The sequence below is a fragment of the Rattus norvegicus genome, chromosome 8 (assembly GCF_021556685.1).
Source record: "Rattus norvegicus strain SHRSP/BbbUtx chromosome 8, alternate assembly SHRSP_T2T, whole genome shotgun sequence".
NCBI lineage: Eukaryota > Metazoa > Chordata > Mammalia > Rodentia > Muridae > Rattus > Rattus norvegicus.
Window position 1 is genome coordinate 9,623,130 of NC_141541.1, and position 27,779 is coordinate 9,650,908.

Genomic DNA, 27,779 nt, shown 5'->3' on the forward strand with positions numbered 1-27,779 from the left:
CTTTCCAATCTGAAATTTCCCCGCTGGAATACCCCTATTACTTTCCCCCTCCCCTGCCTCTTTGAGAGTGTTCCGCCACCCATCCACCCACTTTCTCCCATCTTCCTGCCCTGGCATTCCCCTACACTGGGACATTGAGGTGTCACAGGACCAAAAGCTTCTCCTCTCGTTAATGCCTAGTAAGGCCGTCCTCTGCTACATAGGCAGCTGGAGCCATGGGTCCCTCCATGTGTGCTCTTTGGATGGTGATCAGAGGCTGGAGGGTCTGGTTGTTTAATAAGGTTGTTCTTCCTATGGGGTTAAACACCCCTTCAGCTCCTTCAGTCATTTCTCTAACTCCTCCATTAGGGACCCCATTTTTATTTCTTAGCCAAGTTGATTTTTGTGTCACTGAAGTACAAGAATAACCTGTGGTAATCAGACTACTTTTTCATAGAGGTTTCATAAGGTTTCCAAAGAAACCTTAAAGGCATCAGGACTCACAGTGAACTTAGTCATTGCTGCTACAGACACAGATTCTTTTCCAAATGTTTTCCCCACACTTGCCATGCTAAAACCTAGTGATGTGACACTTTGCATTGGAAGATCTGTAAATTCAAAATTTCAAGGCACAAGACCACAGTATAAGATAGATGATACAATGAAAAACTTATTTCCACAAAATTGTCCTCAAATCTCTACACACAAACCATGGTTATATGTGCCAACAGCTACCCTAAAACACACACACACACACACACACACACAGAGAGAGAGAGAGAGAGAGAGAGAGAGAGAGAGAGAGAGAGAGAGAGAGAGAGAGAGAGAGAGAGAGAGAGAATGTTTAAAGCCATGGGGACTAATAGCAGACTATTAGAATTAAGGAACACCCATTCAGAGCCTGCCCCACATGTGGCCCATACTTATACAGCCATCCAATTAGACAAGATGGATGAAGCAAAGAAGTGCAGGCAGACAGGAGCCGGATGTAGATCTCTCCTGAGAGACACAGCCAGAATACAGCAAATACAGAGGCAGCAAACCACTGAACTGAGAACAGGACCCACATTGAAGGAATCAGAGAAAGAACTGGAAGAGCTTGAAGGGGCTCGAGACCCCTTATGAACAACAATGCCAAGCAACCAGAGCTTCCAGGGACTAAGCCACTACCTAAAGACTATACATGGTCTGACCCTGGACTCTGACCTCATAGGTAGCAATGAATATCCTAGTAAGAGCACCAGTGGAAGGGGAAGCCCTTGGTCCTGCTAAGACTGAACCCCCAGTGAATGTGATTGTTGGGGGGAGGGCAGCAATGGGGGGAGGATGGGGAGGGGAACACCCATAAAGAAGGGGAGGGGGAGGGATTAGGGGGATGTTTGCCCGGAAACCGGGAAAGGGAATAACACTTGAAATGTAAATAAGAAATACTCAAGTTAATAAAAAAAAAATCCCTGAAGAGATATACCAAAAAAAAGCAGAATATAGGGGGATCTTTTTTTATCCAGTTTGATAATTACTGTTCTTTGGGGTAACAGATAAATAATGTATATCACATATGAATATGAGATTATTATCAATACAGCCTAGCTTATTTATGTAGTATTATAGATGTTTTAGTTCCCATCCATTTTTACAGATATCTTCCCCCACTCCTTGCATATCTTTTGTTTATATTGTATCTTCTTCTTCTCTGACTGGAAAGCCATAGATTTTATGCAATTAAGATATTAAATTTTAATTCACGATGAATTATATTCATTGACTCTAATCAGTACCAGCACAAAACGCTCATCACTTTATCTAGTTTCATGTACATATATAATTTTAAATTGAAGTTCCCCAGACCTTATCACACACCCAGTCTTTAGCTCAACTGGCTCCATGAAAGAAGCACCATTCAAGCCAAAAAAATCTCAGCACATAGATAGCACCACCTGCCAAAACTAAAACAAAGGCCTAACTCATCAAAGTCCTTGGTTATGGAAAGTCTCTAAATATGCTAGCCTTGCTTTTGGGTTTCTGTAATTCTGCATCTGACTAATTGTTCTTGTTAACTGAAGTGCGTCAACTCAGGACTTGTTGTTGTTGTTTTTCTTCTTCCTCTTCTTCCTCTTCCTCTTCCTCTTCCACTTCCCCTTCCCCCCCTCCTCCTCCCCCTCCTCCTCCTTCTTCAAATCTCACCCTGAGAAAGGCTTGGTGCTACACCGGTATCCTGAACACCCAGCGAAGTAACCAGCTGGCTAATAAAGACTTCCTATTGACTTAAAAAAAAAGATAATAGCGTGAAACAACAATCTTCAAATTATGGAAGACTGTACATGGAAGGCAATGGTAGAAAATAAAAACTTAAGGTTCTCTACACATTTTATTTTCTAACTTATACATTCTAACAACCTTCTTATTTCTTTATTGGATATTTTATTATTTACATTTCAAATGTTATTCCCTTTCCAGGTTTCAAGTCCATAAGCCCCCTATTCTCTCCTGCTCCCCTTCTTCTATAATGGTGTTCCCCTCCACATCCATCCCCCATTCCAGTCCCACCGACATTCCCTTACACTGGGGGTCCAATCTTGGCAGGACCAACGGCTTCTCCTTCCATTGGTGCCCAACAAGGTCATCTTCCCCTACATTTTCAGCTGGAGCCATGGGTCAATCCATGGTAGTCTTTGGGTAGTGGTTTAGTCCCTGGGAGCACTGTTGATTTACATTGTTGTTCCTATGGGGTTGCAAGCCTCTTCAGCTCTTTCAATCCTTTCTCTAATTCCTCGAATGGTGATTCCATTCTCAGTTCAGTGTTTTGCTGCTAGCATTTGTCTCTGTATTTGACATTCTATGGCTGTGTGTCTCAGGAGACATCTATATCTGGTTCCTGTCAGCATGCCCTTCTTAACTTTGTCAAACTTATATAATCTTAGTGACTGTATATATAGAGCAGATGTGGGGCAGGCTATGAATAGCGGTTCCATCGGGCACTGCTCTAAACTTTGCCTCCATATCCCCTTCTATGAATAGTTTTTGTTTCCCCTTTAAGAAGGAGTGAAGCATCCACACTTTGGTCAACCTTCTTCTTGAGTTTCATGTGGTCTGTGGATTGTATCTTGGGTAATTCCAGCTTTTGGGCTAATCTCCACTTATCAGTGAGTGCATACCATATATGTTTTTCTGTGATTAGGTTACCTCACTCAGGATGGTATTTTGTAGTTCAATCCATTTGCCTATGAATTTCATGAAGTCATTGTTTTGATAGCTGAGTAGTTAGCCACGGTGTAAATGTACCACATTTTCTTTATCCATTTCTCTGTTGAAGGGCATCTGTGTTGTTTCCAGCTGCTGGCGAGTATAAATAAGGCTGCTATGAACATAGGGGAGCATGTGTCTTTGTTGTATGTTGAATCATCTTTGGATATATGCCCAGGAGAAGAATAGCTGGGACCTCAGGTAGTGGAATGTCCAATTTTCTGAGGAACCTCCAGACTGACTTCCAGAGTGGTTATACCAGTTTGTCATCCCACCATCAACAGAGAAATGTTCCTCTTTCTCCACATCTTCGCCAGCATCTGCTGTCACATGAATTTTTGATCTCAGTCATTCTGACTGGTATGAGATGGAATCTCAGGGTAGCTTTGATTTGCATTTCCCTGATGACTAAGGATGTTGAACATTTCTTTAGGTACTTCTCAGCCATTTGATATTCCTCAGCTAAGAATTCTGTGTTTAGCTCTGTACCCCATTTTTAAATAGGGTTATTTGATTTTCTGGAGTTTGGATATAAGCCCTCTATCAGATGTAGGATTGATAAAGATCTTTTCACAATCTGTTGGTTGCTGGTTTGTCCTAATGACAGTGTCCTTTGCCTTACAGAAGCTTTCCAGTTTTAGGAGGTCCCATTTGTTGATTCTTGATCTTAGAGCATAAGGCATTGGTGTTTTGTTCAGAAAATTTTCCCCAGTGCCCATGTGATCAAGGCACTTCCCCATGTTTTCTTATATTAGTTTGAGAGTATCTGGTTTGATGTGGAGGTCCTTGATCCATTTGGGTTTAAGCTTTGTATAGGGCAATAAGAATGGGTTGAATTGAATTCTTCTCCATGCTGACCTCCAGTTGAACGAGCGCCATTTATTAAAAATGCTACCTTTTTTCTATTGGATGGTTTTAGCTCCTGTTCATTTCTGGGTCTTGGATTCTATTCCACTGATCAACCTGCCTGTCTTTGTACCAATACCATACATTTTTTTAATCACTGTTGCTCTATAATACAGCTTGAGGTCAGGGATGGTGTTTGCCCCAGTTCTTTTATTTTCAGTAGAGCTTTTACTATCGTGGGTTTTTTATTATTCCAAATGAATTTGCAAATTGCTCTTTCTAACTCTATGAAGAATTGAGTTGGAAATTCTATGGGGAGTGCATTGACTCTGTAGATTACTGTTGGCAAAATGGCCATTTTTACTATATTAAACCTGCCAATCCATGAGCATGGGAGGTATTTCCATCTTCTGAGATCTTCTTCAATTTCTTTCTTCAGAGACTTGAAGTTCTTATCATACAAATCTGTGACTTGCTTGGTTAGAGTCACAATGAGGTATTTTATAGTATTTGGGACTATTGTAAAGGGTATCATTGTCCTAATTTCTTTCTCAGCCTGTTTATCCTTTGAGTAGAGGAAGGATACTGATTTGTTTGAGTCAATTTCATACCCAATCACTTTGGTGAAGTTGTTCATCTGGCTTAGTAGTTCTCTGGTGGAAATTTTGGGGTCACTTAAGTATACTATCCTACCATCTGCAAATAGTAATATTTTGACTTCTTCCTTTCCAATTTGTATCCCTTTGACCTCCTTTTGTTGTCTGATTGCTCTAGCTAGGATTTCTAATACTATCTTGAATAAGTAGGGAGAGAGCAGGCGGCCTTGTTTAGGCCCTGATTTTAGTGGTAATGCTTCAAGTTGCTCTCCATTTAGTTTAATGTTGGCTAATGGCTTCCTGTATATTACTTTCACTATGTTTTTTTTTTTTTACTTCCACTATGTTTAAGTACAGGCATTGATTCCTGATCTTTCCAAGACTTTTATCATGAAGGGATGTTTGATTTTGTCAAATGCTTAATAAGCATCTTGTGGCTTTGTCTTAGTGATTTTTTTTACATAGTGTATTACATTGATGGATTTCCATATATTGACCCATCCCTGCATCCCTCAAATGAAGACGACTTGATCATGATGGATGATCATTTTGATGTGCTTTCCATTTTTATTGAGTATTTTTGCATCAATATTCATATCTTCCTTTTCATTAAAAAATTCATTCAATTTAATTCTAAAAAGGTCTTTAATTTTTTTTCTTTATTTCCACCTCAACCAGGTTATAACTGAGTAGAGCATTGTTCAAATTCCATGTATATGTGGGCTTTCTGTCATTTTTGTTGTTATTGAAGACCAATTAATCCATGGTGATCTTATAGGATGCATGGCATTATTTCAATTTTCTTGTATCTATTGAGACCTGTTTTGTAGCCGATTATATGGTCAATTTTGGAGAAGATACCATGAGGTGCTAAAAGGAATGTATAATCCTTTGTTTTAGGATGAAATGTTCTATAAATATCTGTTGAGTCCATTTGGTTCATAACTTCTGTTAGTTTCTCTATGTCTCTGTTTAATTTCTGTTTCCATGATCTGTCCATTGATGAGAGTCGGTTGCTGAAATCTCCTACCCTTATTGTGTGCAGTGCAATGTGTGCTTTGAGCTTTAGTAAGTTTCTTTTATGAATGTAGGAGCCCTCATATTTGGAGCATAGGTATTTAGGATTGAGAGTTCATCTTGGTGTATTTTTTTTCCTTTGATCAATATGAAGTGTCCTTCCTTATCTTTTTTGATAACTTTTGGTTGAAAGTCAATTTTGTTTGATATTAGAATCACTACTCCAGCATGTTTCTTCAGACCATTTGCATGGAATTTTTTTCCAACCTTTTACTCTCAGGTAATGTCTGTCTTTGTCTCTGAGGTGTGTTTCCTGTATGCAACAAAATACTGGGTCAACTTTACATATCCCATCTGTTAGTCTATGTCTTTTTATTGGCAAATTGGGTTCTTTGGTGTTAAGAGATATTAAGGAATAGTGATTGTTGCTTCCTGTTATTTTTGTTCTTAGAGGTATAATTATGTTTGTGTGCCTCTCTTCTTTTTGTGTTGTTGTAAGGAGATTACTTTCTTGCCCTTTTTAGCTTGAAGTTTTTCTCCTTGTGTTGGATTTTTCTATTATCCTTTGTAGGGCTGGATTGGTTTTCTCATGAAATATCTTGGTTTCTCCATATATGTTAATTGAGAGTGTTGCTGTATACATTTGCCTGACCTGGCATTTGTGTTCTCTTAGGGTCTTATGACATCTGTCCAGGATCTTCTGGCTTTCATACTCTCTGATGAGAAGTCTGTTCTAATTCTGGTAAGTCTGCCTTTATATGTTACTTGACCTTTTTCCCTTAATGCTTTTAATATTCTTTCTTTGTTTTGTGCATTTGATGTTTTGACTATTATGGGACAGGATGAATTTCTTTTCTGGTCCAATCTATTTGGAGTTCTGTAAACTTCTTGTATGTGTATGCACATCTTTCTTTAGGTTAGGGAAGTTTTCTTCTATAATTTTGTTGAAGATATTTACTGGCCCCTTAAGTTGGAAGACTTCACTCTCTTCATACCTTTTATCCTTAGGTTTGATCTTCTCATTGTGTCCTGTGTTTCCTGGATGTTTTGTACTAGGAGCTTTTTGCGTTTTACATTATCTTTGATGGTTGTGTCAATGCTTTCTATGGTATATTCTCTCATAGATTCTCTCTTCTATCTCTTGTATTTGCTTGCATCTATGACTCCTGATCTCTACCCTAGGTTTTCTATCTTTAGGATTGTCTCCCTTTCTGCTTCCTTATTGTTTTTATTTCCATTTTTCTATTTTTTTTTGGTTCTTTTTTTCGGAGCTGGGGACCGAACCCAGGGCCTTGCGCTTCCTAGGTAAGCGCTCTACCACTGAGCTAAATCCCCAGCCCTTTTATTTCCATTTTTAAATCCTGGATGGATTTGTCCATTTCCCTCACCTCTTTGGTAGTGTTTTCCTGTATATTTTTGAGGGATTCTTGAAGAGATTTTTGTGTTTCCTCTTTAAGGGCTTCTATCTGTTTACTTGTGTTGCCCTGTATTTCTCTAAGGGATTTATTAATATCCTTCTTAAAGTCCTCTAGCATCATCATAAAATGTTATTTTAAATCCAAATCTTGTTTTTCCAATGTGTTCAGATATTCAGTATTTGCTTTGGTGGGAGAACTGGGTTCTGATGATGCCAAGTAGTCTTGGTTTCTATTGCTTAGGTTCCTGAGTTTGCCTCTCACCATCTGGTGGTCTCTAGTGTTAGCTTGTCTTGTGTCTTAGCCTTCCTGTAGGCCTGTTTGTAAACACTCCTGTAGACCTGTTTTCTTTCAGCAGCATCTGAGAACAGAGACCTCTGCTCTCAGGTATGTAGGCAGTCCTGGTGACTGGCTTTCAACTCTTGGCACAGACAGAAACTGGACGAGCCTTCCTTGTCAGCTCCTACGTCCTTGTGCCCAGAGATTAAAGATAGCACTAAGCGATTTCCTCTTGGGTCAGGAATGTGGGCAGAAAGTAGTTGTCTACTCTGTGCTCTCAGAAGTGTCAGCACTACTGAGGGTCCAGCTCTCTCCCTCACGGGATTTGGGTGCAGGGAACTGTGCTACTGGTTTAATTCAGTTCAGGGCTCAGCCAGAAACTGGAAGTGTCCTGTCCCAGAGGATTACTGCCTTTTTGTGTTCCAAGTCCACCAGGCAGCTCGCTTGGAGCAGAAAAATTGGTCTTACCTCTGTTCTCAGGTTTGTAGGGACTCCTGATCACTGGCTTTCAGCTCAAGTTGCAAACAGAAACCCAAAGGGTCCTGCCCCTGACTGCTCCTAGGTCCCTGTGCCCAGGGAGCACAGATGGCACTAGGCGATTTCCTCTTGGGTCAGGAATGTGGGCAAAAAGTATTTGTCTCCTCTGAGTTATTTGGAGTGTCCTCACTTTTGAGAGTCCAGCTTCCTCCCCCATGGGATTTCCCATAACACCTTTTTTAATTCCTGCCATTGTGTCCAAACAGAATTTATTGAGCTAAAATTCACCTGGTGCTTTTTTTTTCATATTTCTTAGCCAAGTTATATTTTTTGTGTACACTGACTGTTTGTAGACCAGCTCTGTACAGTGAAAATCAGCCATAATCCTAAAGAGAAAAGAAAAGGTTTTGTCTGACAGGCAAACTATTGAACTCTGGAATAGATTTTTGTAGGCCAGGGTGAAAGCTTATATTTTGCAGCTATAATATGTCAGAAATGTGTAATGTTAAACTGGAAAGGTAGCTCAGGCATAAAGTGCTAAGTTCTAGCTTCAGAACAGATGTTAAAACAGAAAGTTAGGCATGGTAACCTATGCTCGTAATGCCAATAAGGAAGCAGATTACTCAGGTCTGTTGGCTGACTAATCTAGCCATCTTGGTATTTCAGAAGCCAGTGAGGGACCCTGTCCCCAAAGCAAAATAGAGAGCAAATGAGAAATGTCACCCATAGTTATGCTCTATCTATCTGTCTGTCTGTCTGTCTGTCTGTCTGTCTGTCTGTCTATCTATCTATCTGTCACACAAACACACACACATACACACACACACACACAAACACATACATGAATAAACATTGCATACACACAAGTGTCCATATCCACATACATATGCATACAAAAAAAGTGTATGTGTGTGTGTGCTATGGTCAAGAGAGAAAGGGATCTTTTCTGACAAGCCTGATCACTGAATCAATGCAATAACAAGCAGAGGAATGATGAGTATACTGCACTTGACAAAGGATGCTTCAGAGGGACATATAAACCAATGGCAAGCATTGCAAAGTTTAAGTTTTGATTTCTCTGCTACAGAGCATGCAAATGAAATGGAAAATAAATGTTTTCAATTTGAGCTTTCTAATAGATTTGGCAGAAAGCTATATTAAGTTTGTAAGTAAAGCAATCCATTCCCTGCATAGGGTTATAATCAAATCCTGTTCCTTATATACAAACCATGAGTACCGAAGCCAGGAGTTTCCTAACCCATGTCTACAAATTCAGGGTCTACTACATATATTGCTTGTCAACATACTTGGGGACACACTCTTTTATTTTACCTTCAAACAAAATGCTATTGATAAAAAATGTGAATCATCAGGGAGTTTCCAAAGTTGCAAATTCTCGTGTGGTATTAAAAGAAATTGAATTTGAGAATATGTGTTCTGTTATGTAAATCTCAAGTAATTTTGCTGCAGGTGACCTTCACAGGGATATTGTGGGAAATGGCAGGCCCCATTGTTGCTTTCTAAGGAAGAAGAAGTACACATCATCTTTGCACTCCATGTTTTCCACTGAGAATTTATTTTCCTTGAATTTAAAGCAGTCTTTTCTCTCTCTGCATCTCCTTCCTCTGTACTTTATTTTTCTGCCCATGTAACTGCATAAAGCATTTCTATTTGGCTCAAACACACACTCGCCTGCTTTCTCTGTCCAGGACAACCCTCCAGTAGCCTTCCTTATCATCTCTGTCTCCCTATCTCTCAGTATTGAAGTGCACCAAACACAGTCCTTGGGAAAAAGCCCTTCGCTTGTCCCTTCCCTATCTAAAATCAGTCTCTGAGTGATCTTATTCATCTATGGGCTTTAATAACCTATTAAATCATTGGAATTATCACATAGATCCTAAAAATAGCACAAGTTTTCATGCTACCAACTGTAAGTCTAATACCACCAAATCTAATTATCTTTCAATCTTCTCCGGTTGTCTAGCTAATTATTTACGGCAACTGAGATGCAATCTTAAGGATTAGAGTCTTTTTTTTTTTTCACGTTCTGTTTCTGATCCATTAACAAATAGGATTAGCTTTAAAAAAACAAAATAAAAAACAAAAACAAGGCATTTAGAATTAATGTTTCCATCACTTCCAAGTCACCCTCATGAGTCCAGCATCTCCATTTCTCTACTGAAAAATCTGAAGCTACGTCACTCTTCATCTTCCTCCATTCATCACACCTTCTGAACTATTCATATTACAGGTGATGTAATGAGCACATCATGCTTCAAATTCCAGTGACATCTTTTACTCTTAGCAAATTTATACCATGTCCCTGAGGCCCCACTAGAAATTGGCCACCATCTAAGCCTCTGAAAACATTTCCTATTAATACCCAACATACTCCTTCCAATCAAGCTGTGGCATCCCAAACACACAAATAGACAGACAGGCAGACAGGCAGACAGATGATACACACACACACACACACACACACACACACACACACTGTTCTATCACATGATGTTCTAGAACATGCGAACACGTTCCACACACAAACACTTTACAACTGCTGTCACCTCTGCCTAAAATGTTGTTCCCTCATATGTATGCATGGTTCCCTGTATTTTCCTCAGCTCATTACCTAAATATCAACATCTCTGAGCACACCTTCTTGGCTTTACAAATATCTTTACATTTACACTTACCTATTAAAACTTCCTATGTTTCATTGCCCTCTTTTGCTCTTATTTTACATACACTGACTCTCTGGCCATCATGCTATGATAGTGCTTCCAGAGCACCTGTTCAACAAGTACTTTGCTTTGAACTCTACCTCTAGCACAAAGAGCACCAGACACACAGCAAACACTCAGTAAATATGGATTAAATGGCTTAGTGTGCAAACATTTCTCTCCTGAAGTTCTTCAACCTACTTAACTGAATCCTCATATTTTTCCAGTTCATGCTTTCACATTTGAAAAGTTTATTTTTAAGAGAATATGTAAAAATAGCTTTTATTTAATTCTTTGAGAATTCCGTGCAAGGATATCATGTATTTTCATCGTATTCATTCAACCAGTTTCCCTTCACCTCCTCCTAGATTCACCCCATGAGGCTTATGAACATCATGTTCTTTATATTCTCTCTATTTTTGATATTATTTTATTTGATTATTCAGAAATTTCACTTCATGAACATCAAGCACATTCACTTCCCAGTCCTCCAAGCTCTACCCCACCCAATGAACTCCCTCTCCAACATAAAAAAAGAAGACAGAAGGAAAGACAGAGAGAGAGAAGGAAGGAAGGAAGGAAGGAAGGAAGGAAAGAAAGAAAGAAAGAAAGAAAGGAAGGAAGGAAGGAAGGAAGGAAGGAAGGAAGAAAGGACAACATAAAACAAAGTAAAAATAGTCCAATTCTGTTGCACATATACTCACTATACCATGGTCAAACTTCTATTGAGCAGGCCTTATTAAAAAAAAAACTGAATTTCCTGTGAGAAGCCACCAATTGTGGAGAGCTACATTTCAAAATCCTCATCACGGTTTTTAGAAGTTCTTTTCAACGGCATTCTGTCTAGGTTGTTACTTCTATGGGAAGGATTATCACAGAAGCCTTCTATCTCCCTCTTTATCAACTATGAGTCTGATGTCATCAATTCCATGGCATCCCTCCATTTGCCTAAGTATTTCATGAAGTCATTGTTTTTAATAGTTGACTAGTACTCCACTGTACAAATGTACTACATTTTTTGTATACATTCCTCCATTGGAGGACAAATGGGTTCTTTCCAGGTTCTGGCTATTAGAAATAAGGTTGCTATGAAAATAGTAAATCATGTGTCCTTGCTATATGTAGCATCATCTTGTGTGTGTATGTCCAGGTGTGTTATAGCTGGGTCTTCTAATTTTCTGAGGCACAGTCAGGCCTATTTCCAGAGTGCTTGTACCAGCTTGCAATCCCACCAACAATGGAGAAGTGTTCCTCTTTCTCCACATCCTCATCAGCATCTGCTGTCACCTGAGTTTTTGACCTTAGCCATTCTGACTGGTGTGAGGTAGAATCTCAGTGTTGTTTTGATTTGCATTTCCCTAATGACTAAAGATGATGAACATTTCTTTAGATGCTTCTCGGCCATTGCATATTCTTCAGTGAGAATTCTTTGTTTAGCTCTGCACCCCATTTTTAAATAGGGTTATTTGATTCTCTGGAGTCTAACTTCTTGAGTTCTTTGTATACCTTGGATATTAGCCATCTATTGGATGTAGGATTGGTAAAGATCTTCTCCCAATCTGTTGGTTGTTGTTTTGTCCTAATGACAGTGTCTTTTGCTGTATAGGAGATTTGCAATTTTTTTGAAAGGTTCAAATTTTATTACTGCACAAACACTCTAATTCAGACACAAGCAAGTCTCCAGGTTAAAAATATTTAAATCCATCTGGTCAGACTGATCGACGATCGCACTTCATAGTGTGACTCCTTACAGACCCAGCTTCGTTCTCCTCCAGTGTCTTCTCTGAGTTGTACCTGATTTTGTTACCAGTTTTCATCTGAATCCATTGAGAAATAGGACGATTTTACTTTTGTTTCTTTTCCAGGAATCGCTTGATTTTTGAAAGTTTTGTGAGAAGACATGGTGAGAATCTGAATCAGGCACAGCACGCACAATGCAGGAAAGGAGAAGAGATGAAGATTTGCAATTTTATGAGGTCCCATTTGTCAATTCGTGATCATAGAGCATAAGTAACCCAATCACAAAAGAACACACATAATATGTACTCATTGATAAGTGGATATTAGCCCAAAAGCTTGGAATACCCAAGATACAATTCACACACCACAAAGTTCAATAAGGCGGAAGACCAAAGTGTGAATGTTTCAGCCCTTCTTAGAAGAGGGAAGAAAAGTACTCACAGGAGGAAATATGGAGACAAAGTGTGGACTGAAGAACTGAAGGAAAGGTCATTCAGACTGCCCTACCTGGGGATCCGTCCCATACACAGAAACCAAATTCTGAAAATGTTGTGGATGTAGACAGGAGCCTGTTATATCTGTCTCCCAGAGACAAGGCTCTGCCAGAGCCTGGCAGATACAGAGGTGGATGCAGGCCATTCACCCAGTTGCAATGTACCTCATCAATATCAATATGGCACCCAGTAGCAACGTACTTCATCAATATCAAGATGGCTTCAGGTGGCAAGCAGACCATGAACATCTCATGACATTTAGTGGTCACACAAGACATGGACATCAACACAGCCATCAGCTGATCAATATAGCCACCACCTGCAGTAAAACCAAGACCCACATCTTCTGTTTTATGAGCCCACTGAGGCTTTAGAACTGCTCATACGCATATGAGTGTGGGGTCATGTCATGGAGCATGGTCAACTTCTCAGAGACCACACCCTTGAAGAAAACAGATTCTTCCTCCCCTTGGAATTAATTACCAACAGCTTCTTAGGAATGAAGATGCTGTATTCTTCCCCAATCTATGCTGAAATGCTGATTGTCTTTGTCTTTGGCAGATCTCATGGAAAAACTGCAAAGCAGTAGCTTTGAGTTCATAAGAGCAATAGTCCTGCCATGTCCAGAAACATTTTCCTTCAAGTCATTGTTGACATCTGGCTCTTACTGTATTTCTGACCTCTCTTCTGACATGTTTCTTAAGTCTTTCAAGAGAGTATGTAATATAAATTTCCCGTTTGTGGCTAAGCAGGTTGCAAACACTTAAGAGCTTTCCTTTGCCCAGCTGTAAGTCTGTATTAATTGCAATCCATTGAGCAAAGAAGCATCTGTGATGACCTCATAGAGCTGCTTTTAATAAGTATAAAGATACACATTTAGAAAACAGTTTGCAAAATGACTATTATATGTTCTTCCCTATGAATAACCTTCTAATTTACAATACCAGGCATGAGTTTCATATTGTAAAACAGACCTTAAACCAAATCATATGGTGGTTGGTGACCCAGATAAGTGTCTTATGTCTGCTGTGGTGTTATTTGCTCTGGTATCATTTTCCACAGAGAAAATAGTAGCTTTTGCTTTTGTAGCTCTTCTGTGCGGAAAGTGCTGGTATCATTATTCTCAAATTCAACACTGTTCCTCCATGTCCAGATGAGGACAGTCATTTTGGAGTGAGGGGCCTGACATCACTTTTGGCTACTATCATTGATCCTCTTGAGTCTGTTCTCAAAGTAGATGATTGTTCATAAATCATGCCCGTCTTCTCCTCCCACCACCAAATCACATGTCTCCACATGAAACTGCTCTGCGGTCAGCTTTTCCTGATCATAATGATGCAGCACCAGGATTTTTTTTGTAGGAGTCCCCCTGCATTGTTTTATTTAACAATATAATCTGGAAGCCCCATGGTCTGACTCCCGGAAGCTTTCCTGATGGTGGGAGGACTTTAGGCACTTGTGTCATTACTTAAAATATCTATTTCATCACATTCTACTGAGCTCGATAGTTAAATAAAATCAAATTCTGACTTCATTTCTGAGCCGTAGAGGAGAAGTGAGTGTTAATAGTTGTAGCCAATGTCAGCACTTCATTTCTAAGCTGTAGCAAAGAAGTGAGTATTATTAGTTGTAGCCAACATCAGCAAAAAATTGGAAAGACCCTTTGTTTCAAAATGAAATAACTGGCTCATTATTCTGGCTGGCTTATTGGCACAGAGACACTAACATGTTCTAAGCATTTCTCTGTAAATTTTATTTATGAGAGAGTATTATAAAGTGATGATTTTATATGGGATCTCAAGCCCCTTCATCTCTTTCAGTCCTTTCTCTGATTCCTTCTATTGGGGTCCCGTTCTCAGTTCAGTGGTTTGCTGCTGGCATTTGCCTATGTATTTGCTATATTCTGGCTGTGTCTCTCAGGAGAGCTATACAACCGGTTCCTGTCAGTCTGTATCTCTTTGTTTCATCCATCTTACCTAGTTTGGTGGTTGTACATGTATGGGCCACATGTGGGGCAGGTTCTGAATGAATATTTCTTCAGTCTCTGTTCTAAACTTTTCCTCCCTATCCCCTCCTAAGCTTACAGGCACTAAGCCACTACCCAAAGACTATACATGGACTGACCCTGGGCTCCAAGTGCATAGGTAGCAATGAATAGCCTAGTAGGGGCACCAGTGGAAGGGGAAGCCCTTGGTCCTGCCAAGGCTGGACCCCCGGAGAATGGGATTGTTGGGGGAGGGCGGTAATGGGGGGAGGATGGGGAGGGGAACACCCATATAGAAGGGGAGTGGGAGGGTTAGGGGGATGTTTGCCTGGAAACCGGGAAAAGGGAATAACATTTGAAATGTAGATAAGAAATACCCAATTTAATAAAGATGGGGAAAAAAAAGAGATGATTTTAAGATGATGCAGATTTTGAAGGATGCAGCCATCCCAATCATTAAAATATCTTTGTTCCATCTTTAATCACAAAATGTTAAGATTGGCTACTTGACATTAATGAGAAAATGTTGTGGAAAAGAAAAATACCTTTTGTTTTTATATGTTTTATACATAATTTTAAAGGTTACTCATACTATTCTTACTGAGAATGTTTGAGTTCAGACATTACCAATGAAGAAATAGTATTGGCTTAGCAGAAAGAAATCCTAATCACCAAGGTTCATAATTTTCTTTTTTGGTTAATTATTTATTCACTTTAATATCAGCACCTCCTCTACACCAAGCCCCTCCAGCACTCCCTCCTCCACTTTTCAAAGGAGAAACATAAATGTCTCTTTTTACTTAAAATTACCAATAAATCTAGCAAGGCTACACTTTATAAGCCTCAGTTCTCTGAGAGGTACCCTGAGCCTCACAATGTTTTGAGATTTGTTTGGTTTTCGTTTTGGAGACTCAGAATTTTTATTGGAGAAGAAGGGGTTGTAACAGAATGGCTTTTTGGAGGCACTTGTGTTAATTCATTGTTTTCCACAGTGAAGATGATGGATTTTACAGCAACAGTGCACAGCAGCTTAAGTCTTTTAATATATGGTAGGATTTTTATTTTCAATAACTTTCTGTAGTAAAAGGTTAAAGATGCTTATTTATTAAAAGAAAAGAACATATCTAATAACTTTGAAAGTAATGCTTGTATTATAGAAGTTAACATTCTCTACTATTCAACTGAACTGTATGCAGCATAACCAACATTTAATGAAAAAGGAGAAGAAAAATTAGGAAAAAATCTGGAAAAAACTTCAATCTTTCAATCCCTCAAAGCTATCAACTACAAAATTCTCATCACAGTTTACAAAGGAAATTCATATATGTGATGTAACACATCACATAACAAAAGTTATGATGTGATTTGTGATGGTTTGTACATGCTTAGCCCAGGGAGTAGAACTGTTGGGAATTGTGACCTTGTGGAAGTAGGTGTGTCACTGTCAGTGTGGGCTTAATACACTCATTCAAGCTGCCTGGAAAACAGTCTTCCACTAGTAGCCTTCAGATGAAGATGTAGAACTCTCAGACTCTTCTGCACCATGATGGCCTGGTTGCTGCCATGTCTCTGCCTTGAAATACTGGACTGAACCTCTGAACCTATAAGCTACCCCCAATTAAATGTTGCCTTTTATAAGACTTGCATTGGTCATGGTGTCTGTTAAGAGCAGTAAAACCCTAATGAAAACACGATTTCAACTACTTAAAGAATTGATACTTAACATTCTTTTTGGCATTGTTGTTTCACTATAAGCAGCATATGACCATCACACACTTTAAAAGAGTTATTTAAATTAACCATAGATCAGGTAAAGTATCATTTGAGTCAATATGTAGATGACTTAAAAGACCTTCAAAGAATCTATGAACATCTGAAAAACAGTCAGTTAGAGGACACATGCCTTCATGATAGAAAATATCACTGTTTTAGTAAATAATTATAAAATTTCTAAAGAAAGACACTGTTCATATGGATATTATAAAGTTCTAGTCTAAACAGAACCAGCATGGTGTATTGAATATTTCATACAGAATGTACATTTGTACACTTAAATACTTATTCATATGAGAATATGTATATGAGTGTGTGTGTATGTGTGTGTGTATATGTGTGTGTGTGTGTGTGTGTGTGTGTGTGTGAGAGAGAGAGAGAGAGAGAGAGAGAGAGAGAGAGAGAGAGAGAGAGAGCATGCAGGTGCATTTAGGTTCATGTAGGTGCTGATAGTGTCTAGAAGAAGGCATTGAATGTTCTGAAGATGAGGTGATTTTGAGCTTCATGCTGCGGGTGTTGTACACAAATCTAGGCCTTCTCGAAAAGAGTGGGGGCCATTACTAAACAGGGAACTTCTCTCCAATCCTGTTTCTTGACTATTTAAAATGAAGAGATATCAAATACTCTGATGCTATTTTATTATCAGAAAGATTAAGCTTCTTCAGAGAACTCTCACAAATTTACCCATTCATAGTTTTGAGATTATTTTCATTCTAAAAAGGTCCATATGTTATGTTGAGGCTCGGTCCTCAGAATGGGGCTATTAGGCGGTGATCAAGAATGTCACAGTAGGGTTCAGATGAAGCACCTTGGGCTGTTGGGACTAACCCTTGAAGAGGGTTGTGTGGTCTGTGTCCTTGTCTCCCTCTTTCTTTGGTTTCTTAGACATAAAGCATAGTATTAAACTTTACTCTGTTTAATTAATCATGACAGGTATTTTGTTATAATGATGGAATGTAAACTAACGTGCCTACCTTACATATTAATGAAGTGTCTTTTAGAAAAAATCCAACTCTCCAGCATGATTATTTTAGGTTGAAAATAATTGAATTCCCCATTTTCCTTTCTACATGTGTTGCCTGAAGTTCAAAGAAGCTGTGAAGGCAAGAGATATCATACTCTTGTAATAAAGGCAGGTATGCCAACCTCCTTCCTGGAAATGTTCATGTATATACTTTCTATAGTATACTTTAACAGGTGTCAAGTGATAACAACCAGTCCAAGACTTCAATAGCCAACAGCATTGAGAAGTGCAGCCAGTTATAAAATTGATTCTTCCTTCAAAGCTGTTTAAAATTATGTGGAACTTGTTTCTTGGAATTGCTAACATATGGCATTTCATTTTCCAAATACACTTGAATGTTTTTGTTTCTTCTATCCAGGAGAGCATTCTCTGCATCATAAATTCATTTTCACATTTATCTTCATTATCCTGCATTCTGTTGCTTTGATGTATTTAGACCCCTTATCTTTGTGGTAAATACAGCTCAGTTCATAGATGCTTTATTATAAATATTAATTATTGAATTCAAAGTGGTATGTCTGGTAGATTGGCACTTTTAAGTGATTATTTAACATACTGGAAAAAGATAGAGTAGACAAAATCAACAGAATTCATTAAAAAACCCTCCTTTACATGTACCATATGAAAACAAACTGTGCTGAACTAACAGTAGCAATTTTCATAGCATTTTTAGAAATTAGAGTATCACAGAAACTTTAAAATACTATATAAATATTGTATTTTGAGGAATACTCTTTGGACGAAACTTATAGTTGAGTTTCTTTTTCTGTTGCATTTTCTCTTTTTATACATAGTACTGTAGATTTCTGGAAGTCTCTAGTTGAACATAATTTTAATTTTAACTACTACTTAACTAGTAGTATCCAAAAAGGAAATCCTCATACTGTATATTTCTTCGATTGCTCTTTATTTGTTTTACAATCCACTCATTACCCCCTCCCAGTCTGCCCTCCCACAGTTCCAGAACCTGATCCTCCTCCTCCCTCCCCCATCTCCTAGAGAATGCCCCCCCTCCACCTCACCCTGACCAGGCCTCCATATTCCCTTGGGCCTCAAAACTCCCCTAAGTACATCTTATCTCACGAAGGCCAGACCAGTTAGTACTGTGCTGTATACGTGTTCCAGTTCTCCTACCAGCCAGTATATGCTGCCCGGTTGGCTGCTCAGCATCTGAGAGATCGCAGGGGTCCAGGTTAGTTGAAATCACTGTTCTTCCTATGGGGTCACCCTTCTCAGATTCTTCCAGCCTTTCCCAACTTCAATCCAATGGTTGGGTATAAGTATTTGTTTCTGTCTCATTCAGCTGTTTGCTGGGCAGAGGACAGCCATGCCAGGTTTCTATCTGTAGGCATCAGTAAGAGGGTCAGATCTTGAAGCCTCCCGTTGTGTTGGATCCCAAGTTGGGCTGCTCATTGGACCTCCTTTCCTTCAATCTCTTCTCAATTTTTGTCCGTGCAGTTCTTTTAGACAGGAACAATTCTGGGTCAGTGTTTTTGACTGTGCGATGACAACCCCATTCCTCCCTTTGATGCCCTGTCTTTCTACTGAAGGTGGACTCAAAAATTTCCCTCTCCCCAGCCAGTGTTTGGCTTTTTCCTTTGAGTTCTGAGAGTCAGCTCCCATGTCCCTGATATATTCTAGAGGATTCCCCCACCTGCCACCCCCCAGTTTGCATATTTCCATACCTTCTGCTGTTCCTCACACATAAGGCCTATATGAACATGGTGGAGCAAATGCCTCTGTGATATGGTGGACCATCTTTTGGGTATATGCCCAAGAGTGGTATAGCTTGGTCTTCAGGTGGATCTATTTTAAATTATTTGATGATCCTCCAGATTGATTTCCAGAGTGTTTGTAACAATTTCCAATCACATCAGCAATGGAGAAATGTTCCTTCTGTTCCACATCCTGGCCAACATGTGCTGTCCCCTGAGTTTTGATCTTAGCCATTCTGATTGGTGTAAAGTAAAATCTCAGGAAGTTTTGATTTGCATTTCCTCTGTTCAATAAGAATTTTGAACACTTCTTTAAATGTATCTCTGCCATTCAAGATTCCTCTGTTGTGAATTCTGTTTAGCTCTATACCCCATGTTTTTATTGGTTTGTTTGTTTTTTGGGAGGTTAGCTTCTTGAGTTCTTTACATATTTTGGATATTGGCCCTCTATCTGGTGTGGGGTTAGTGAAGTTTTTTTGGAATTCTGTAGGTTGCCAATTTGTCCTATTTACTATGTCCTTTGTGTTACACAAGCTTTTCAGTTTCATGAGGTCCCAGTTAGCAATTCTTGATCTATGTTCAATTCAATTCAACTATCAATTCAGGATCTTGATCTCAATCCAAGAGCCTAAGCTATTGGAGTTCTGTTTAGGACCCCCATTCCTGTGCCAATGAGCTTGAGACTCTTATGTTAGATCCATGATCCTTTTGGACTTGACCATTGTGCAAGGTGAAAAATATGGATCTATTTTCATTTCACTACATACTGATTGCCAGTTATAACAGAACCATTTATTGAAAATGATTTTGCTTTTCCGTCGTATATTTTTTGGCTTCTTTGTCAAAGATAAAGTGTCTGTAAATGTATGGTTTAATTTTTGGGCCTTCAATTCTATATATTAATGAAACCGTCTGTCTGTACCAATACCATGCAGTTTTTATAACTACTGCTCCGTAGTAAAGCTTGAAGGCAGAGATGGTAATTCCCACAGAAGTTCTTTTATTGTTAAGAATTGTTTTCACTATCCTGTTTTTTTCTATTTTTTCTTTTATTGGAGATATATATCTTTGAATTTGAGAATTGCTCTTTCCATGTCTTTGAAGATTTGTGCTGGAATCTTGATGGGGATTACATTGAATATGTAGATTTCTTTTAGTAGGATGGCCATTTTTACTATGTTACTACCAATCCATGAGCATAGGAGATTGTTGCCATAAAAATATAAAAAATAAAACAGTACTTTTACCCACTCTAGGTCAGCACCATAGTGCCACCAAGATGTCTGCTACATACCTTATTCTCGGTCAGCAAAGCCTCTCACCTGCTTTGCTCCATCCCATATCACACTGCTGAAGGCTTCTCTTTAAGCCTGGCAACAATCTCTCTACCCATCCAGTTCCCAAGGCAGACTGCCACCATGGCAGAAATATACATCCTAATTCTGTGGCAGCTCAGTGTCCCAGCCACCACCCACTCTCTTACACTTAAATTACTACAAGAAAGAACACACAACACAATAACATCTGATCCAATTGATAAGATATAATTGCCCACCTACACATACAACACGCTATACACAAACATCCCTCAACCTGTAAATACACAGAGTGAAATCTTAACGTCAGCTTCCACATTCTCTCTGCCATGGCTTCTCTCTCGTCCCTCTTCCTCCTTTCTGTTCCAGTCTTCTCCCCTTTCATCAAACTTTTCTCCCACCCATGCTTCCTTCTCATCCAATGACAGTCCTCATTCTATCTTGTACCTGCCTCACCTGAGATGTCATCCCACAGGAGATCCCTCCATTATCTCAGGTTTCTTCCATTTCTTTCTAAAAATACTTGAAGTTCTTGTCATACAGATCTTTCACTTGTTTGGCTAAAGTCCTCAATATATTTTATATTATTTGTGACTATTGTGAAGGGTATTGTTTCCCTAATTTCTTTCTCAGCCCATTTATCATTTGTATTAAATAAAGCTACTGATTTATTTGAGTTAATTTTATATCTAGCCAATTTGCTGAAGTTGTTTATCAGCTGTAAGAAGTTCTCTGGTATAATTTTTGGGGTCGCTTATGTACACTATCATATCATCTGCAAATAGTGATGTTTTGATATTCTCCTTTTCTTGTCTTATTGCTCTAGCTAGAACTTCGACTACTATATTGAATAAATATGGTGAGAATGGGTAACCTTTATTGTCTCTGACTTTAGTGGAATTGCTTCAAGCATCTCTTCATTTAATTTGATATCAGCTGTTGGATTGCAGTATATTGCTTTTATTATGATTCAGTATGGTCCTTGAAATCTTGATCTCTCCAACACTTTTAACATAAAGGGGTGTTGTATTTTGTCAAATGCTTTTACAGCATCTAATGTGATGATCATGAGATTTTTTTTCATTGAGTTTGTTATATAGTGGATTAAGTTAATGGGTGTTCATAATATTGAACCAACCTTGCATCCCTGGCATGATGCCTATGTGAGTGTGGTAAATGAAAATTTTGATGTATTCTTTCATTTAGTTTGCTAAAATTTTATTGAGCATTTTTGCACTGATAAGTGAAATTGGTCTGAAATTCTCTTTCTTTATTGGGACCTTGTGTGGTTTAGGTATCAAAGTAACTGTGGCTTCATAGAATGAATTAGGTAGTGTTCCTTCTATTTCTATTTTATGGAATAGTTTGAGGAGTATTAGTATTAGGTTTTCTTTGAAGGTCTGGTTGACTTCCACACTAAAGTCTTCTGGCCCTGGCTTCTTGTTGATGTTGTTGTTGTTGTTGTTGTTGTTGTTGTTGTTGTTGTTGTTGCTGCTGCTGCTGCTGCTGCTGTTGGTTTGGAGGTTTTTAATTACTTCTTCTATTTCCTTAGGGAATATGAGCCTCTTTAGATAGTTTACCTGCCCTTGATTTAACGTTGGTATGTGGTATCTGTCTAGAAAATAATCCATTTCTTCTAGATTTTCCAGTTTCACTGAGTGTATAGGCTTTTGTGTTAGGATCTGATGATTTTTTTTTAATTTCCACAGATACTCATGTCTTCTTTTTCATTTCTGTTTTTGTTCATTTGGATACTTCCTCTGTGTCCTTAAGTTAGTTTGGCTAGCTGGTTTATGTATCTTGTTGATTTTTCTCAAAGAACCAGCTTTTGGTTTTGTTGATTCTTTGTATTATTCTCTTTGTTTCTATTTATTTCAACACTGAGTATGTCTATTTCCTGCTGTCTATTTCTCTTGGGGGTGTGTAGGTTGATGTCTATATGCAGGTGAGGGCTGGCACAAGTTAGGTCAAAGCCATGAATGGACATGAAAAAAATGTAAGGTAGGGACAAAGTTTGTGTAAGGCAAGAGAGAAGGAAAAACAAGGAAATCAAGATGGAGACAGAGAAGGAAGACCCAGATCTGGATGGTCTTAAATGTCCCTAAGTAGTTATGTATATTTCTAAAGAGATAAGTTTCTATAGGTCAATTTATCTTATCTAGGTAGGTGGTTTATATCTTTATTATTTAGTTGTGAGTTTATTGTGTGGATGTATTGTGGACTGAGAATTTAGCAAATAAATCTGATCATTAAATTATATTGAGTCTTGATTTCACAATGTAGTTAGGAGTTTATACCTTAACTTTCAGGAAGCAGTTGCAGAGAGTGTAGGCAGAGTCTATGGCAGGAAGCTGCAATAGGCCAGCCTCTGCTGGACTTCTAGAGCACTGATTTTGCTGGGTAGCTGAAACCAGAGTATTCGTAGGAGAGATACTAAGCAGAGATAAATTATGGTTGATTCCATATGGTCGTTTGGTGCTGGAAGTAACACTAGGGACTAGTGTGGCAAGGCACCAGGCTGGAACACCTCACAGACTGCATGGGTCTGATAGTACATGGGGGCAGCATGGAGCCCTTGATATAAAAGTACCCGGTAGTGCCATTTGGCTCTACAATGCTGGTGCTAGCACAAGATAAAAGGTTACTGATTTTTTAATATTTACCACAAGAGCTGTACTTACCTATTTTTTTGTTTTAGGGCTTTCAGGTGTGTTGTTAAGTTGCTATTGTAGGATATCTCAAATTTCTTTGCCAGGGCACTTAGTGCTATGAATTTTGCTGACTCATAATTCATAGTGTGCTGTGTCAGAATTTTCACTGAATTCCAGGAAGTCTTTAATGTCTTTCCTTATTTCTTCCCTGACCAAGTTCTCACTGAGTAGAGAGTTGTTTACTTTTCATGAGTATGTAGGGTTTTTCTTGTTTTTGTTGTTATTGAAGACCAGACTTGGTCTGTGGTTATCTGATGGGATGCATAGGATTATTTCAATCTTCTTGTGTCTGTTGAAGTTTTTTTTGTGACCAATTATATGATCAGCTTTGGAGAAAGTACCATGAAGTACTAAGAAGAAGGTATTTTTTTAGAGTGAATATATATATATTAAATCCATTTGGTTTTCCTGGAGACTTGTGACCCTGTTTGTAGCAGATCTCCTGGGAGAGCTTCAGACTGTGGGGCCTTCAGATGGGCAGACAAGTGACTGATCTGCATGGGAAGAAGGCACAGATTCCATACTATAAATTTTAATGTCATATAATTTTAGAAATTAATTTGTCATCTATTGTACAGTGCAAACACACATTTCTGTTACATTTATTTGTTTGTGATTGAGCTGATATAAGTCAATACAGCCATGAAACAATTGTTATGGTTTAGTTGTTGGTAAATATTGGCAGTTCAGGCAGTGAATGTAAGTGATATCTAAATATTCTTTATTCGGAAACTCGGGACCAGTTTTTATGAGTAAATATAAAATAACTATATATGAACCCCAGGTACAAATTTGAGCAGTAGGCAATAACAAATGGTTAGGTGTCTCCTTTCAAATCTGTGTTTGTGTGTGTGTGTGTGTGTGTGTGTGTGTGTGTGTGTGTGTGTGTCGCATGTGTGCAGGTTCATGTCAAGCCCTGACATTAATGGCATGATGGCTCTTCTATTATTTTAAGTTATAGGAGTGCTCTCAGTCAAACTCAGAGATCTCTACCAGCTCATTCTGGTGGCCCACTTTCTCAGCTTTTCCAGGCTGGATTTACAGGCAGGTTATCATACCTATTAGCATTTACGTGGGTTTCTGAAGATTTTACGTCTGTTTCTTGCCCATGAGCAGCAAATGCTTTAATCAAGTGCTTAAAACAACTCAGGGCACATCATGTAGTGCTCAAATAAGTAGATACAAGAAGCAAGCTGGAGTAGCCCTTCTAATATCTCGCAAAATAGGCTTTCAATCAAAATAATTAAAAGAGGTGGGAAGGACACTTCATATTCATCAAAGGAAAAATCCACCAAGATAACATATCACTTCTGAACATGTGTGCCCCAAATCCAAGGGTAACTATATTGATAAAAGGAACATCTAAAGCCTAAAATCACACATCAAACCTGAGTTTGATTATTTCGTGCTGTCAAGTCCTCTTGGGAGTGTTTGCTTTTTGTTTCTAGAGCTTAGCTTTCAGGTGTGCTTTTAAGTTGCTAGATGAGCAAGAAATTGGAGAGATCTCTTACTAACAACTTAAGCATAAGTGGAAACTCTAGAAAAAAGAAGCAAACAAACCCAAGAGGGTTAGACAACAAGAATTAATCAAACTCAGCTTGGAATCAATAAACTAGAAACAAAGAGAGCAATACAATGAATCAATGAAACCAAAGGCTGGTTCTTTGAGAAAAACAACAAGATAGATAAACCCTTAGCCAAACTAAGTAAAATGAATAAGGCAGTATTTAAATTATCAAACTCAGAAATGAAAATGGAGAGATAGCAACATTCACTAAGGAAAATCAAAGAACCATATCAATAGCCTGTACTCCATAAAATTGGAAAATCTAAATGAAATGGATGATTTTCTTGACAGATACCACGTAGAAAAGTTAAATCAAGATCAAATAAACTATCTAAATAGTCCTATAGCCCCTAAGGAGATAGAAGCAGTAATTAAATGTCTCTCAACCTCAAAAGTCTAGGACCAGATGGTTTCTGGAAGGGCAAAATTCTACCCACCAAACAAAGAAAAGTTAATACTAATAAACTTCAAAATATTAGATAGGGGCTGGGGATTTAGCTCAGTGGTAGAGTGCTTACCTAGGAAGCACAAGGCCCTGGGTTCGGTCCCCAGCCCCGAAAAAAAAAGAACCAAAAAAAAAAAAAAAACCAAAAAACAAAATATTAGATAAAATAGAAGCAGAAGGAAGATTTTTCAAACCCATGCTATGAGACCATAGTCACTATGATAACTAAACAACACAAAGACTCAACAAGGAGAAATTGAGACAAATTTCTCTTATAAATATTGATGAAAATGTTCAATAAAATACTCACAAACCAAGAACACATCAAAATCATAATCCATTGTGATCAAATCAAGTACGTTTCATCCGAGGGAAAGGGATGGTTCAATAAATGAATCCATTGACGTATACAAACTGAAAAAAAAAACCAGCATGACCATAGTTTTAGATGCTAGGAACACTTACTTATGACAAAATTCAACACCCCTTCATGTTAAAAGTCTTGGGAAGATCAGGGATACAAGGTACATACTTAAACATAATAAAGGCAATATGCAGCAAGCAAATAGCCAAAATCAAATTAAACGGAAAAAATTTAAAGCAATGCCAAAGGAATCAGGGATAATACAAGGCTTCCCACTTTCTCCATATCTATTCAACATAGTACTAGTACTTGAAGTTCTAGCTACAGCAATAAGACAACTAAATGACATCAAGGAGTTATATTAGAAAGACAAAGGTCAAAACATTGCATATTATACTATAACTGACCCCAAAAATTCTACCACATAACCCCTATAGCTGAAAATGTCCAACAACATGTCTGGAACCAACAACATGTCTTAACCCAAAAAGTCAATGGCCTTCCTTTATACAAATGATAAACAGGCTGAAAAACGAAATTAGGGAAGCAACACTCTTTTCAACTGCAACAAGTAATATAAAATATATTGTTGTAACTATAAGCAAGCAAGTGGAAGACCTATATGACAAGAATTTCAAGTGGCTGAAGAAAGAAATTGAGGAAGATATCAGAAGATGGAAAAAAAATCTCCCATGGTCATGGGTCAGTAGGATTATCATAGTAAAAATGTTCATCTTACAAAGCAATGTACAGATTCAATGAAACTTCCATAAAAATTCCAAAACAATTTTTTAACAAACCTTGAAAAAGCAACTCTCAACTTCATATGGAAAAAGAGAAAACCCAGGATGGCTTAAACAATTTTGTAAAATCAAAGATCTTCTGAAGGTATCACCATCTCTAATGTCAAGCTGTACTACTTCTGCAACAAATAATAAATGCTTGCTATTAGCATAGAAATAGGCAGTTGATTAGTGTATTAGAATCAAAAGCTCAGAAATAAAACCTAAAACCTATGTACACTTTATTTTTGACAAAGAACCAGCCAAAGTATACAATGGAAAAAAGAAAGCATCGTCAACAAATGGAGATGGTTTAAGTGGATGCATGTAGGAGAGTGTAAATAGATCCATATTTATCACTCTGTACAAAGCTTAAGTCTATGTAGATCAAAACCTTCAATCTAAAACTGGACATACTAAATCTAATAGAAGAAAAAGAGTAGAAATTCCCTGAACACATTGGCACAGGAAACAAATTACTGAACAGAACAGCAATTAGTGCTCAGGTATTAAGATCAAAAATTAATAAATATAACCTCATGAAACTGAAAGGCTTTTGCAAGACAAAGGAATAGTCAATAAGACAAATCAGCACCCTACAGTTTGGGAAAAGATCTATACTGCCCTACATCCTACAGAAGAATAATATCCAAAATATATAAAGAACTCAAGACATTAGGCACAACAAACCAAATAACCCAATGAAAAATGTGGTACCAAGGTAAACAGAAAATTCTCAACAAAAGATTATCTAGTGGTCTGGAAGCACTTAAAGAAATGGTTTACATCCTTAATCATCAGGGAATGCAAATCAAAATGACTCTGAGGTTCTATCTTAACAACTGTCAGCATAGCTAAGATAAAAAAAACTCAAATGACAGCACATGGTAGCCAGGATATCAAGAAAAAGGAGCATGTCCATTGCTGGTAGGAGTGCAAACTGGTACAATCATTTTGGAAATCAATTTGGTTTTGATTTTTCATCAGAAAATTGGGAGAATTTCGACAGAGGACCAAGCTATAGTACTCCTAGGTATGTACCCAAATGATGCTTCACTATACCAAAGGGACACATGCTCAGCTATGTTCACAAAAGCTTTATACAATAGCTAGAAACTGGAAAAAAACCAGATGCCCTAGACTTAAGAGTGGATAAAGAAAATGTGGCAAATCCCCATTAAGAAAAAAGACATCAAGGGAGTGAGGTGAACCCTCAGAAGTGGGGACACTCCTGAGAACCCGAAGGAGACAAATACTTTCTCCCCACATTCCTGACCCAAGAGGAAATC